This window comes from Monodelphis domestica, chromosome 7, assembly GCF_027887165.1.
Source record: "Monodelphis domestica isolate mMonDom1 chromosome 7, mMonDom1.pri, whole genome shotgun sequence".
Taxonomy (NCBI): Eukaryota; Metazoa; Chordata; class Mammalia; order Didelphimorphia; family Didelphidae; genus Monodelphis; species Monodelphis domestica.
Window position 1 is genome coordinate 137,800,873 of NC_077233.1, and position 16,305 is coordinate 137,817,177.

The following is a 16,305-nucleotide window of genomic DNA, read 5'->3' on the forward strand; positions in this document are numbered from 1 at the left end:
AGGATCTCTAATTTAGTCTTCATCTGAGGATTTTTAAGTTGTTCACTTTCTATTTTTTTAATTTGCATGCCCAATTCATTGACCTTTGCCCTCCCTAATTTTTTAATATATTAACTCAAGGATATAAATTTCCCTGAGTACTGCTTTGGCTGCATCCCATAGATTTTGAAAGGATGTCTCGTCATTGCCATTTTCTTCAATGAAATTATTGTTTCCATGATTTTTTCTTTAACTAACTGATTTTGGAGAATCAGATTGTTTAATTTCCAATTAATTTTTGATTTGCCTCTCCATGTACCCTTACTAATTATTATTTTCATTGCATTGTGGTCTAAGAAGGTTGCATTTATTATTTCTGCTCTTTTGTACTTGTTTGCAATGTCTTTATGCCCTAGTACATGGTCAATCTTTGTGAATGTACCATGTGCTGCTGAAAAGAAGATGTATTCCTTTTTGTCCCTATTTATTTTTCTCCACATATCTACTAACTAATTTTTCTAAGGTTTCATTCATTTCTCTTACCTCTTTCTTATTTATTTTTTGGTTTGATTTATCTAGTTCTGATAGAGGAAGGTTCAGGTCTCCCACTAGTATAGTTTTTCTATCTATTTCATCCTTGAGCTCCACTAGTTTCTCCTTTAGAAATTTGGATGCTATGCCATTTGGTGCATCCATGTTGAGTACTGATATTTCCTCATTGTCTATACTGCCTTTTTTCAGGATGTAATTACCTTCCCTATCTCTTTTGACGAGATCTATTTTTACTTTGGCTTTGTCAGATATCATGATTGCAACTCCTGTCTTCTTTTTATCGGTTGATTCCCAATAGATTTGACTCCATCCTCTTACTTTTACCCTATGTGTGTCTACCTTCCTCATGTATGTTTCTTGTAGACAGCATATGGTAGGGTTTTTGGTTTCTAATTCACTCTATTTGCTTGCGTTTTATGGGTGAGTTCATTCCATTCACATTCAGAGTTATTATTACCAGCTGTGTATTTCCTAGCATTTTGATTTCTACTCCTAGTCCTGCCCTTTCTTCTTTCACTATTTCATTCTACACCAGTATTTTGTTTTTAATCAGTCCCCCTAATTCCCACCTTTATTTTACTTCCCTTTCTACCCCCTTCTTATTCCCCTCTTATTTTCTTTACAGTCTTTTTAAACTACCCCCCCCTTTGTATTGCTTCTCTCCCCACCAGTCTGTTTGTTACCCTTCTACTTCCCTATAGGGCAAAAATCAATTCTCTGTCCCAATATATTTGATTGTTCTTCCCTTTTTGAGTCAATTTCAATGTACATAAGAATTGAGTATTTCCTATTTCCAACCTCTTTACTCTTCCAATGTATTGATATTCTCCCCCACTCCTGCCATGCACTTCTTTGTGACATATAAACTTATCCCATTTTGTTTCTTTTCTCATTTAAAACTCTCGTTGTGTATATATATATATATATATATATATATACACACATACATATTTATGCATACATATATCTATATACATATTTATGTCTTGGCATTTCATCTTATACAGTTTGTCACTGTTCCCTCTAAATATAATTCTTCTAGCTACCCAGATGATAATAACAATTTTTAAGAGTTACCAATATCCTTTTTTCTTGTAGAGATACATATCATTTTAACTTATTGGGTCCTTTAAGAAAAGTTTGCTTTTTGTTTTGTTTTGTTTTTGTTTTCCCCCCTTTCTTAATTACCTTTTGATGATTCTCTTGAGTTCTGTGTTTGGGCATCAAATTTTCTGTTCAGGTCTGGTCTTTTCTTTACAAATTTTTGGAGTTCTTCTATTTTATTAAATGACCACACTTTCCCCTGTAAGAATATAGTCAGTTTTGCTGGGTAGTTGATTCTTGGTTATAGACCTAGTTCCCTTGCTTTCTGAAATATCATATTCCATGCCTTTTGGTCCTTCCGTATAGATGCAGCCAGATCCTTTGTTATCCTCACTGTGGTTCCATGGTTTCTGAATGACTTCTTCTTAGCAGCTTGTAATATATTTTCCTTGGTCTGGTAGTTCTTGAATTTGGCTATAATATTCCTGGGTGTTGTCAGTGGGGATTAAGTACAGGAGGTGATCTGTGAATTCTTTCAATCTCCACTTTTCCCTCTTGTTCTAGAATATTGGGGCAGTATTCTTGGATAATTTCCTGTAGTATGATGTCCAGGTTTTTTCTTTTGTCATGGTGTTCCAGTAGGCCAATGATTCTTAAGTTGTCTCTCCTGGAACAATTTTCTAAATCTTCTGTTTTGTGAATTAAATGTTTCATATTTTCCTCAATTTTTTCATTCTTTTGATTTTGTTTTATAGTTTCCTGTTGCCTTGTGAAGTCACTTGCTTCTAATTGTTGTATTCTGTTTTTTAAAGACTGAATTTTATCCCTGGATTTTTGGTCATCCTTTTCCTTCTGGTCTGATTTTTTTTTTGAGGTCATCTTTCATATTCTTTGCCTCATCTTTCATCTCCTTTGCCTCATTTTCAAGCTGATTAATTTTGGCTTTCAAGACACTATTTTCTTGTTTTAGTTCAAGTGCCTCTGTTTCCAGATGTATCTTGCTTTTTAGGTTCTTTTCCCAGTTGTCTTCTGCCTCTCTTAATTGTGTTTTGAATTGTATTTTGAGTTCTTCCAAAGCCTGTGTCCAATTCAATGGAGTTTCTGTGTTTTTGCTTTGTGTTCCTTGATCTTCCTCTGTTACATTTGCTCTTTGTTCATTGCCTGTATAGAAGCTGTTGATTGTAATTTCTTTTTTCTTTTTTTGTTGTTTGCTCATATGTGCCCATTCTTTTCCCCCTGTAGTTGCCTGTACTCTTGCTCTTCTCATTGTGTGCTGGATCTGTGGGTTTGATCTTTTCTGTCAGCATTCATCCTTGAAGCTTAGTAAGGTACTCAGAGCAGTGTGTAGGGGAGGGGTGTTGGAACTTGAGCTTCCCTGCCCTCTGAAGGACTGATGAGATTAAGCCCAGCTGAGTTGAACTTGCAGAGCTGGATATGCCCTGAGGTCAAAACCTTGGGAAGGGGGTTCAATATGGAGTGTCTCTGCTGCTGCAAATAGGTTGCCTTTTCTGTGCTCCCCAAGCTGCCTCCAAACTGTGTTTGGAGCCCTGAGTCTGGCACAGCCTTGTCTGCAAGGTACTCCTTCCAGACTAGCACCCTTGCCTGCCCATGGTTCTGGCTACTGCTGGAGGCTCAGTACTGTGTGTGTGGGAGGGGTCCTGGGACCTTCCTTCTTTCTTCCCCTTAAGCTCGTGTTCTCAAATTCTGACTTTTGGGGGGGGGGTGTACCTTTTAAGTTGAGTCCTGCAGGAGGGTTCCTTAGCTCTGTCTTGTTGTTAGATTTGGTTTTCAGTCCCCTAAGAGCATTTTGTTTTTAATTGGTGAGGAAGGGTTTTCAGAGGTCTTAACTTTTGCTGCCTCTATGCTGCCATCTTGACCTTTCCATCACTTAAAAAAAAACATGTTTAATGTCTTTTAAAGACATTTGCTGAATTTTATAAGATAATATCTATAGAATTTAAAAGTCAAACTAGATGGATCAGTCATTAGAGTCCCAGATTTAGAGTCTCAAGTTCAGATTCGATCTCAAATTCTTGCTAGCTCTATGACCTTAGGCAACCTCTCTCAGCCTCAGTTTCCCTGCCTGTAAAGAGGGAGCTTCATCTAGTGACCTCTTTCCATCTCTTAATCTATAATCTGTAATAGTTGTCTTCTCAGTGCATGTAAATAGACATTTTCATAAATCTCCCACATAAATTGCCTCATATAATATGAATTTGATTTTGGAAGCAAGGATTTGATTGATGATTTAATTGGTATTGGGAATGCCTGGGTTGGGAAACTGCCATAATCAATGCAGGTCAGCACCTTCTCTGCAACTTTAGTCTAAGAGTGTTGCTTAGAGAACTAAGAATTTATGATTTGTCTAGGGTCATCCATTAGCGTGTGTCAGAAGTGAGATTTTTTACTTGGTCTTCTTGGTTTCAAAGTCAGTTGTCTATCCACTCTGCCACACAGTCTCCATAATTTGGTAATTTTGTGATTGAAACCATATATGACACTTCATGTTTAGTCATGTATAACATATTTCAATAACATAAAATTAGCAACATGAATCATCCACAGAACACCTTGTTATAAGGAAGTTCTATTGCTTTAAAATTTTTAATTAAAAAAAAATTTCTACCTTCTGTCTTAAAATCAATACTAAGTATTGGTTCCAAGGCAGAGGAATGGTAAGGGGTAGGTAATTGGGGTTATGTGACTTGCCCAGGGTCACACAGCTATAAAGTATCTTAAACCAGATTTTAACCAAGGACCTCCTGTTTCTAGACCTGGCTCTCTATCCACGGAGCCACCTAGCTGCCCCACTATTATTTTTTTAAATGCATTTATAAGTAATCATTTAAAATATGCTTCCCTTTTCAATGCAGGTTTAAAACTATTTGTGGCTGGTGAATGCTGTGATGGGGAGACACTGGAATGTTCTAAAAATATTTTCAGGGTACCTCTCTTGGATCACTGGTGGCAAACAGGTGAGCAGTTTTCTAGAGTAAATTGAATTCTTATTGAAAAAAAGAAAAGAGTTAAGGAGAGACAATAAATAGATGTTGCCTAAGATGGCACTTTTTAAAAAGAAAAATTTGACATAAACATATTGATTTTCCAACTTGAAAAAAAATCTTTCATCAATTGCTGCTTTGTGACTAAAAGGATTGTTTTTGTAGCCTCAGACTTAAGATCATCCAGAAAATGAGGATTTGATGTTTATACAACAGTGCTGCTATGATCTTAAAAGAAAAAAATCTAATGAAAATAGATCAGATCTGAGGTGGCTCAACAAAAGAGCTTTCTCTACTTATTGACAAATCTGGGCCAGTGTCATCCAGAAACCATAATATACACAATGTTTAATGTCAAAATTACAATTTAAATAGGTAATTTAAAATTCACAAAACTAAATAAGTATAAAGATTTTGAATAAACTTTCAAATGATTTTTTTGACTAAGTTTATAGCATTTATTCTTCTAGAGGTTATTAAAGCTTTTTTTTTTTTAATTCACCTTCTATGTTAGAATTCTAAGACAGAAGAACATTTGGGCTAGGCAGTTGGGGTTAAATAATTTGTCACACAGGGTCACATAGCTCGGAAATATCTGAGGCCATATTAGAACCAGGCCTGGAGTTCTATCAGCAAATTATTAAAGCTTTAAAGTGCTCTAAGACTTTTGGGACTGTAATATGTGACCAGAAGGAGGTCACACACTCACATGCTGGGGAACTGGAGAGAGAAGATGAGAGAACTGAAAAAATAGAGAGAAGGAAAAGATTGATCCTCCCCTCTCTCCCCCTTGGGGGAAGATAGCACTATTTGTCTTCCAGAGGGACAGAATGTGTTTGGTTTAGAAGATGGAGGTTAAGTACTGGCAGTCTTAAACTGAGAAATGACCTACTTCCTGTTGCTGAAAGACAGGGTAAACTTCCTGCCTCTGAATCCTTCCAATATCCCAACTGTCACCTTTCCCTTTGAGACTTAGTTCACTCTTTAGCCTTGGTCTTGAAATATTCTCCCTTTTGGGAAATGGTATGATTCCCCCCAAATCTTCAGTCTCCTTCTTTGATATCAGAAAGCAGACAGACCTGATCTAAAGGGTAACACTTTATTCTTGAGGACACACAGGGAAGAGAGGATGAGGGTATTTGGTTGAGGAAAGTGGGAGATAGGAATCCCTTTAGATTAGCAACTGACCTACCCCCGCAAAATCTGAGGGGTTCAGACTGTCTGCCTGACCCTCCTTTGGTCAGTTGTTGGGTTTGTCCTTCCTCCTAAGCTAATCTGGCTTTGAGTTGAAGTTCAGGACAATTTGGGGAAAGAGGAATCTTCTCAGTAGACAGCTTTCTACAAAGTCCCAATCTACTTTTGCCTTCAATTGTAACTAGAGATATTTAGGGGTTCACTGGAAGGTAGTCAATGTCCAGAGGGATCCTCCATCTCAGAGGTCCTTCTCTTAGACCCTCCACTCCAGGAGAGCTGATCAGAAGTGAATTTACAGTTTTGAATTCTCTCAGCTCCTCTGTTCCTTCCTGGAATCTTGAGTCTTCCTTGCCCTTCCCCTACTTGGGCTGTTCCTTGGCCTTGCTGGATCTGATATTCAATCAGAAATTCATCAAATTTCAATTGTGAATTTAGCCCTTATAGCCGATGAATATGCTTTATGAAATTTGGAGTGCCCGCTAATTCTTATTATTTTTTAAAGATAGAAGGTCAAGATTCATTAACTCATGAGTATTTTTGATTTTGCCACAAGAAAAATGCCTTTGTAATATCTTATTTTACTGAATCCTAGCCTTTGCCATAAGATTCAGTAGGGCAGTCTCATTTAATTCATAGCACTTCAGTCCTTGGGCTCCTTTCACCTTAGACTCAGCAGTCCTACTGCTATATCTGTTTCCCCAGGAGATCAAGGAAAGAGGAAAAGAACTTATATGTTCCAAAATACTTCTAGCAGCTCTCTTTGTGATGGCAAAGAACTGGAAATCAAAGGGCTATCCATCAATTGGGAGACTGGCTAAGCAATGGTATATGATTATGATAGAATATTACTGTCTTAAGAAACAATAAGCAAATTATTATGTTTTTAATTTTGAAAGAATTACATGAGATAATGAAGTTTGTGGGGAAGGGGGCTACTTCCTATCATGCATAGAGGCCTGCACTATGTGATAATGAAGTCTCCCTTATTGGTTGCTGGTCCAGAAGAACTGATAGGTCAGGGGGATATAGCAACTAAGTGTGTAAAGTGGATAGAGTACTGGATCTAGAGTCACAAAGACATGAATTCAAATCCATCCTCAGATACTTCCTAGCTATGTGCAAGTCACTTAATCTCCATTTGCCTCAGTTCCCTCATTGCTAAAATGGGGATAATAGCACCTATCTCCCCAGGGTTGTTGTGATGATACAATGAAATAATATTTGTAAAGTACTTTGTGAATCCTAAGATGCAACATAAATGCTAGTTATTGTTATTATTATTATTATATAAGATCAACTGAGCTCTTTAATTCTCTTTCCTTCTGGTTGTAAAGCATGAGAACTATTTTGAAACCATCCTGAGAATCTGGTAGAAAAAGGAACCTGATCTCTCATCCAGACTTTCTTCAGCATCAAGCATATGAATCAATGGAGAGAAAGTCTTCTCTTCCCCCAAGAGTAATTCTCAAATCTTGTTCTGAAATAATGGTAAGGTTTTTTGGGGATGGGATTAGATGTTACAATGTAGGGCTAATATCAGAAGAATAAATGTTGGGAAAGTTATCTGTGGTTGACAGGCCCAGTCCAGGCTGAGCCAGTCCTGAGATAATAAACACAGACCACTATATAACAGGGACAGATTGTTGTATTTAATAAACAAGGGAAGGTGAAAAGGGGATTTGGGATAATCTAAACTAAGGCCAATCTACCTAAACCCACCAGATCTAAAAATCTCTTCATAGAGATTTCTTCTAAATGAATTTCCTACTCTAATTCTCCCTAAATGCCTAAACCCTGATCTTGACTTAAACCTACAACTAAACCCCTTTTATCTGGATTTAAGGAAAGGGTCTGTGTAAACTTTTGCTAGGGTCAGGGGAGATCTTAGATCCAAAAGGAGCCAGACCCCATCTCACAATCACTGCAGATGGTTCAGGTTCACCAAGAACTGCCTTGATGAAATACAGCAAGCAAAACAGCAAGCAGGAAAGGACAGGATTAGCCACCAAGGAAATTTGCAGCCACCCACCTCCAGATATTCTCTAGAGAGATAGCTAACAGCCTTAGTCCCAGCCTAACCCTTCCTTCCAAGTTCCAGAATCTTCCTGATGATCTCATGCCACTTCTCTCTGCAAATTTACACACTTTCCTTATAACATTTCTTCCTTCACTTCTGGGTCTGGTTCCTGAACTGATTCCTTTATGAGAATCGTTTGGGATAGGTTTGGTGAACATCTAAATGACTGGCTTCTCAATATCGACTTTAATATACTTTATGACTGCATTATGCCAGCCCTATTGACTGACAGATTCTGTGATTATGTCAATTAAGGTGGAGAGTGAAATTCCTTTACTCTGATTACATTCCAGGCCTTTTGTGATTACATTAATTGACAGAGAAGGTGGATTCCCCTCTCTTACAGGAAGGAAGAGGAAATCTGGGATATTCCATGTGAATATAAACAACCAGAGCCTTTCATCCTGAAGTGAGGGGACAAAGATGGTACTTTTAGATAAATAAAGACAGAAAGCAAGGTTTCAGTGGAGGAACAAGGAGTGTGACTAATTATTCTCAATGAGATATTTTCATATTTTCTTCTACTTTTTGATTCTTTTGATTTTGTTTTATTGTTTTTTTGATGGGTCATAAAATCATTAGCTTCTATTTGTCCAACTCTAATTTAAAAAAAATTATTTTCTTCCATGACCTTTTGAGCCTCCTTTTCCATTTTGTCAATTATACTTTTCAAGAAATTCTTTTCTTCATTGGATTTTGTGCCTCTTTTTCCACTTGGACAATTTTGCTTTTTTTAAAGCTATTATTTTCTTTTTGTATTACTTTCATTTCTTTTTTGTCCATTTTTCTTCCACATTGCTTATTTTTCCATTCCTTTTTGAGTTCTTTCAGAGTCTGAAACCAATTTCCATTTTTCTTTGAAGTTTTACTTGTGGCTGATTTGATCTCACTATCCTTTACTGAGTTTGTGCCTTGCTCTTTGTTTCTATAATAATTTTCTATGGTTAGGTGTTTCTTTTGCGATTTGCTCATTTTCCTGGTCTTTTTTTTTTTAACTTTTACTTTTATCTTTGAAGTGGACTAGCCACTCCACAATCCTCTTGCCTGGGTTTGAGCCCTTGAAAGGGAAGCCAGGAACTGGGGGAATATAGGTGGAAAGGTTAAAGATCAAAGGAGAAAGGATATAGGTATAAGAAATAGACAAGGAGACACAGGAGTCATCAGCACAGATGGTAGAGAGAGAGTTGGTCAGTTGAACTGATTTTTATTGAGGCTACCAGGAATGGGGGTTAAGGGATGTCCTCCAAACAGGTGATATGACAGAAATATTAGCATAATATTGGCAATCCATTACAAGATAAAGAAACAGATACCAACACAATGGTATAGTCAGTGCCCAGAAAAGAAGCTCATTTGAAAGTCCTTCTTCCTTCTGAACACTGGTACCATCTGTAAAAATGGAGATTTGAACCCCAGACTTCAATCTGCAGAAGTCCTTGGTACTTCCCAGAATTCCCTATAATCTCACCTGAGATTTCCACCTGATCAAGATCACAAATTATTATTTAAAGGGCTTTCTGCCTCTCAAGTGCTCTCTTCCTCTATTCAGAGATTGCAACAAGATATAAGTTAATTGTGAATGGGCTAATCAGCCCTAGGCACGTGCCTTTCTTATTTTATATTTTCTTATTTCCTTGATTTCTATTAATCTTAATAAACCTCATAAAATTATAATACTTTTAGTAGAGAAACTAATTTAAATGTTACACATCTCATTCAGATGTTGAGTATATGTCTTTGACATTACAAAGAAGCTATTGAAATTGCTTGCCAGCCTTCCAAACTGCAAATAGTAGAGGTTTGAGTTCCACAAAATTTGAGCCCCATCCAATATAAGGATTCAGAAATCAATTATGTAAAATATTAGGAATATAACCGTAAGTCTGGTCGATGAACACTTTGCTCATAAGAGCTAGCTTTTAAATATATCTCTAATACTTTCATGATTGTTATAACTGAAACCCTACAATCTTAAAGGTGAACTCTGTTTTTTAGTTAGAGCGTGTACTCTTAAACTTCAGTTTTCCCCTGCTGCTATTCTCAGCTCCAGTTCTGGTTCTCTGCAAATTTCTATTCTTCCAAGGTGGTATGGGGCTCAGTGAAAGCTGCTAATTCAGTCTCCTCCAGGAACAACTTGCAGGACTCAGAGCTCTGTGAGCTATATTCCCTGGCCAAATGCTATAGACCTTGGGGCCTCACTGAAGACTTGTGCCAGGACTTGGGACTTTGAGGAATGGGAGCAGGGTGCTCTGCTGCTGACCTAGGCAGGGTTCTGGGGTCTCAAAGTTGGCCTGTGCCCAGCCTCAGAACCTGGAGGAGTAGGTGCACAACTAACTAGAGGGATTTCTATTTTATTATAAAGGCAATAGGGAGCTACTGAAATTGAGTAATAAAGATGATGCTTAGAGGGAAGACCCTCTCTGCCTACCTTCCAAGCTGCTTAATGCAGGAGAGCCACTTCACTCTATCCCCTTGAAGACTCTGTGACTCCAGTTTTTTTGAGGTACTATTTCAAGGTTGGTTTGAGAAGATTCTCAGTGGTTCCAGCTTTTGCTGCTACTAATCTGCCATCTTGGTTTAGTCCCCCAGCAAGAAACTTGACTGATTGTTTCCAGCCTCTCCTCCTCATCTCGGCCCCTTCTTGACAAGGTCCTGCCTCCATTAGCCTCTTTTAGGTTTTCACTTTTGATATGACCTGGGGACAACAACTAGCTCCTGCTCCTAAGGAAACAACAAAGTAAGACCAAGGCAGGACCTCTGGTTACTACCATTAAGGGAAAGACTTTTCTTCCCTCCTCCCAAAGTATTGGCATTTTCTTTTTTTCATTAAAATAAAAAACCTTTACTGTCTGTCTCAGAATTAATATTAAGGATCAATTGCAAATCAGAAGAGCCATAAGGGCTAGGCAATTAGAGTTAAGTCACTTGCACAAGGGATGCACAGCTAGAAAGTGTCTGAGGCCAGATTTGTATCAGTTCCTTTTTCAACCTACATTTCTCAGTGACAACAACATGCTATGGCCAGTCCTTCCTACAAGCCTTTGTTACAATTGGTCCTCTACTTGGCTCAGTGTAAAAATGGAGATTTGAACCCCAGACTTCAATCCCCAGAAGTCCTTGGCACTTCCCAGAATGCCCTATAATCTCATCTGAGTCCTTACCTGAGTGCGAGAACAAAATTTGTATTTAAACTGACTGTACCTCCTACTTGGGCTCTCTGCTTCCACTTCTAAGCACATGTGTCTCTCAAGATGTAAAGTAAGTGGCTGTGAATGGGCTATTCAGCCCTAGACACGTGCTTTTCTTATTTCATTGATTTCTAATAATCTTTAATAAACCTCTAAAAATATAATACTTTTAGTAGAGAAACTAATTTAACTGTTACAACAGTCTCCCTCCTTTTCTTCCCCAGACAGATACTAACAAGCCTTTAGGACCTAGCTCAAGGAAAGAAGGAAATATAAATGTATGGAGCATCTACTATATACCAAGCAGTGTATTAAGCACTTTAAAAATATCATCTCATTTTATCCTTACAATGACCCTGAGAGGAAGGTGCTATCATGCTCCCCATTTTATTATTGAAGAAATTGAGACAGGCAGAGGTTAAATGAATGCCCAGAGTAAATATCTGTCAAATTCTCTTTCTTTGGAAAGTCTTTCCTGATTGCTCCAGCTGGGGTAGGAGAGAGTGAGGTCTTTATCTGCTCCAAATCCTCATAACTTTGGGGCCAAAACTATGTCTCCTTCCCTGCTCCTCCTCCTTCCCTGATGAAAAGCAGGATGGACATTACAAGAGCATAGGATTTAGAGTTAGAAAGAATTTATAGATAATCTAAGGGCCCCTTCATTAACAGATGATGGAAATGAAGCCCAGAGAAGTAAGTGACTTGCCCAGGGTCACTCAACTAGTAAATGTTCAAGGGTGGAATTTAAATCCAATCCTAGTCCTTAATCCAGCTCTTCCTGACTCCCAGTCAGGAAGCCCCATCCACCACAGACATCTGCTGTACTTCTTCCTTGAGATGCTCAAGGACCTTTTCAATATACCCCACTTTACAACCTAGGAGTCTGTAGGAGAATAGAATAAAGGATCCCATTCAGGGGGAACTGAATCATCTCTTGTGTCAACAGTTCCTCATAACCCCCGCTGGGCTGGGCTGGAATCTCAGGCTCTGGGACAGGTGGGCCTCTCTGATTGCTGCCTTGGACTTCAAAGGAAGCTGCCAACAGATACACAAAGCCCCTTTGCTTGGGGAGATGGAAGCACATTCCAGGAGCTCAGCCAGGGGAGGCTCCAGAGTTATCTTGGCCCTTGTTAGAGAAAGAGGAGGCAAAGGGGCTTAGGGGAGTTTGGACTGGGCAATGGATTGTTTCTTCTGAGCTTCTTGTCTTTTTGAGGGGAGAGAAGGAGCAAACTCTAGTTCAGCCAGGGGGGATATTGGAGTATGGGGGAAATGGAGGAACTGCAGATGCAGGCCCTGCTCTCAGGGAGGAATAATCTGGACCCTATCTCAGTGAAATGGAAGACAGTCACTAGGAATTGTCACCATCTCTCAAAGGATGAGTAGGGTGTTCTGGAAGGATCTCTAGACTAGGAGTTGGAAGACCTGGGTTCTGGTCACAGCACTATCACTAACTGGCTATGTGTACCTGGGTAAGTCCCTTTTTCTCTCTGAGTTCCTCAAGTATTACAGGAGGATTCAGGATGGCCAGTTATGCCCTACCTTTTTTTTTTTTTAATCCTTACTTTCTATCTTAGTTTCCATTTTTAGAAAAGCAGTAAGGGCTGGGTAATTGGGGTTAAGTGACTTACTCAGGGTCACACAGCTGGGAATAATCTGAAGCCAGATTTGAACCCAGGCCCATGTGATATCTAGCTGCCCCTCATACCCCAGTTTTTTGTCCAACACTGATTAGAGTCCCTTGACACCATGTGAGGGTGCTTCCTATAGCCTTGATCTTGAAGAGATGATAAAGGAAGTGCCATTTCACCCTATCTCATTAGGGAGCTCAGGGTGGAAGATGGAGCCTTTATATATATATATTTTTTTTTTTCGTTTTTAAAATTGTCATGCAAAACTCACTTCCATATTGGTCCTTGTTGTAAGAGCAAAGTCATACATAACCAAAACCCCAAAATAAAACCCCAAATACACTGATGTGAAAGATAATGGAGCCTTTTCCCCAACTGGTCAGGGACCCTAACCATAGCAACTGGCCTGGAAGGACCTGCTGTACCCAGGTGAGAGCCTCCTCTTTCAGCTTTGACTATGTATGCTCCCAGTTTCCTATAAATGATCTCAGAAGTGGTGGTAGCCCAGGGGTTATCCTCCCAATTACTCTTGTCACACAAGGAAGTAGCAGGACAGCTTAAATATTTGCCCTTCTTCTCCTTGAGCCCTCTTAAACATTTGCTTAGTTTAAATATTTTCCCTCTTCCTCCTAGAACCACCCACCGTCACGAGGTCAAACAAGGGAAAAAGTCATGGTCTGAGGACTGTCACTTGACCCAGGGACACTGACTCAGACACAAACACAGACACAAGCAAGCACACAGATACATGCACGTGCAAGAACACAGAGAAACCTAAGGTAGCTAAATGGTGCAGTGGACAGAGCACTGGGCCTGGAGTCAGGAAGACCTGAGTTCAGATCTGACCACTAATGTTTACCAGGCAAATCTCTTCATCTCTGTCTCAGGTTCCCATCCTTCTGTAAGTTACAGACCCTTCAGTGCCAATGATCACTCACCATCTGAATCCTCACAAGTACTACCCCTGGCAGTATTTGTCACCATCACATTACCAATCAATTTAGGCTAGAGAAAAGAAGAGTTGGAGCTGTTTCAGTTATGTGGAATAGTGTTACAGTTTCTTCCCCTTGGTCTCAGAAGCCAGAACTCAGATCAGTTAGGAGCTACAAAGAAGCATATTTCAGGGGGAAAAAGAATAAATAAACCAAAACTCTTTGTAAACTTAGAACTGTCCAAAAGTGGAGTGAGGGGGTGAATTCTTTGTCAAAGGGAATATCTTGTTAATTTTTCGCTGTTTATTTTCCTGAATTATACATGTATTATTGCATACCTATTTCCATATTATTCATTTTTGTAAGCGAATAATCTTATAAAACCAAAACCTCAATAATTTTCTAACTAAACAAGTGCTAAATCATGTTTTCATCTGCATTTCTACTCCAATAGTTCTTTCTCTAGAGGTGGATAATGTTCTTTGTCATAAATTCCTCAGAATTGTCTTTGACCATTGTATCATATTAGTAGCAAAGTCTATTATATCTGATCGTCCCACAATGTTTCAGATATTTCAGTTACTGTGTACAATGTTTTCCTGGTTCTGCTCATTTCACTCTGCTTCAGTTCACATAGTTCTTTCCCGCTCTTTCTGAAATCATCCTGTTCATCATTCTTTTTAGCACAATAGCATTCCATTACCATCATAAAGGGAATCTTTATGATTCACTGGATCCCCCCTTTCTGGTCCAAAATCTGGTTAACTCCGTAAAGGAGAAGCTGTCTTTATAAAAGATCCCAGACCTAGGAATCAGCCACTCACTAACTGCAAGACAAAGGCAAGTTATATACCTTCTTGGATCTCAGTTTTCTACTCTATTAAATGGGGATAGTAAAAAGTACACTACGTAAAGGGAAACTTAAAAGTGCTATAGAAATATAATACATGAATGTGTTAGTGTTAAAAGTCAATAAGGGAGCAGCTAGGTAGCACAATAGATAGAGTACTAGGCCTGGAGTTGGGAGAGTTTATGTTAGAATCTGGCCTCAGATACTTCCTAGCTGTGGGACCCTGGGCAATCACAACTTTCATTGCCTAGGCCTTACCACTCTTCTGCCTTGGAAACAATACTTAATATCAATTCTAAGAAAGAAGGTAAGGTTATTGTTGTTTTTTTAATGTTCTCCAGACTACTAAATAGGCAGGTAAAATTGCTGCTTTTCATAATTGAATAAAACTATCAAGATATAACTTCATCTTTTTCTCTGTTCATGAAAAGTATCTTCCATACAATTCCCACAACAGCCAGGATGATGTGGATGAAATAGACTTCATCCTGTTTCCACAAGGATTTGATTTCTCCTGTTTGGCTCTATATTTTACAAGTTTTGCATTCCATGTAATTTGCAGATTTTATGATTATTCAGTTTGGTGATATCTATTAAAATGCTGTTTAAATTTTTATGGATCAATGTTATATGTGGGTAATTATGAGAATGGTTCTGTTATAACTCTCTAAGTCCAGTAGAATTGATTTGTTGAACTGATGAATTCTCAAGAATATCTTGGAGGAAGGACTATAAAATAGTGTATACTTTTTGATCTAGTAATATCACTACTAGGTCTATATCCCAAAGAGGGGAAAGGAGATACTTGTACAAAAATATTTATGACTGTTCTTTTTGTGATGGCACAGAATAGGAAATTGAAGGGATGTCCATCGATTGGGGGATGGCTGAATAAATTGTGGTACATGATGGTGCTGGAATACTATTGTGCTGTAAGAAATGATGAACAGGATGATTTCAGAAAGAGCTGGAAAGACCTACATGAACTGATGCAGAGTGAAATGAGCAGAAGCAGAAGAACATTGTACACAGTAACAGCAATATTGTGGGATGATCAATTGTGATAGACTTAGCTACTCTCAGCAATATAAGAATAATTTTTTGAAGAGTTCATAACAAAGAATGCTATTCACCTCCAAAGAAAAAACTGTTGGAGTAAGGATGCAGATCAAAGCATGCAGTTTTTAACTTTAGTTTATTTGGGTTTTTGTTTTGGGGCTTTAGTTTTATATGATGATTCTCTTATACAAATGACCAACATGGAAATATGTTTTGCATAATAATACATGTATAACCCAGATCGAATTGCTTGACAGCTCTGGGAGGGGGAAGGGAAGGAGATTAGATCATATAACTTCAGAAAACTTATATGGAAATTTATTACTACATGTAATTGGTAAAATAAAATATCTTCATAATAATAATAAAAAGAATATCTTGGAGATCTCTATTGGAGGTTTATGGGTTTGTTCTTTATTAGTTTATAAAGGCTAGTAACTTTCTTTTCTTTTTTTTTTTAAACCCTTACCTTCTGTCTTGGAGTCAATACTGTGTATTGGCTCCAAGGCAGAAGAGTGGTAAGGGCTAGGCAATGGAGGTAAAGTGACTTGCCCAAGGTCACACAGCTGCGAAGTGTCTGAGGCCAGATTTGAACCTAGGACCTCCCATCTCTAGGCCTGGCTCTCAATCCACTGAGTCACCCATTTGCCCCCAGGCTAGTAACTTTCTGATGTATAATTCTGGCCACTTGATTGTGTCTTGTTAGATATTTGATAGGAGCTAAATGTTGTGATCTGAAAAAAAACAACAACAAACCAGTAGTTTCTACTATTTCCTTTGCATAATCTTCTCTGATAATA

General features: G+C 38.4%; 1 protein-coding gene across 2 annotated transcripts in view; it reads left to right on the forward strand.

Annotated features, from left to right (window-relative positions):
• The window catches only part of NOXO1 (NADPH oxidase organizer 1), a 48,985-nt gene that overhangs the window by 21,861 nt on the left and 10,819 nt on the right, over positions 1–16,305 (forward strand). The window contains exons 3-4 of one of the 2 annotated variants that reach the window (XM_001366428.5): positions 4,449–4,550; positions 7,106–7,259. The gene's annotated coding sequence lies outside the window, so the exon portion shown is untranslated. Of the gene's footprint in view, positions 1–4,445; positions 4,551–7,105; positions 7,260–16,305 lie in introns of those variants that run through there. The other variant, XM_056805603.1, reaches the window with a different exon arrangement.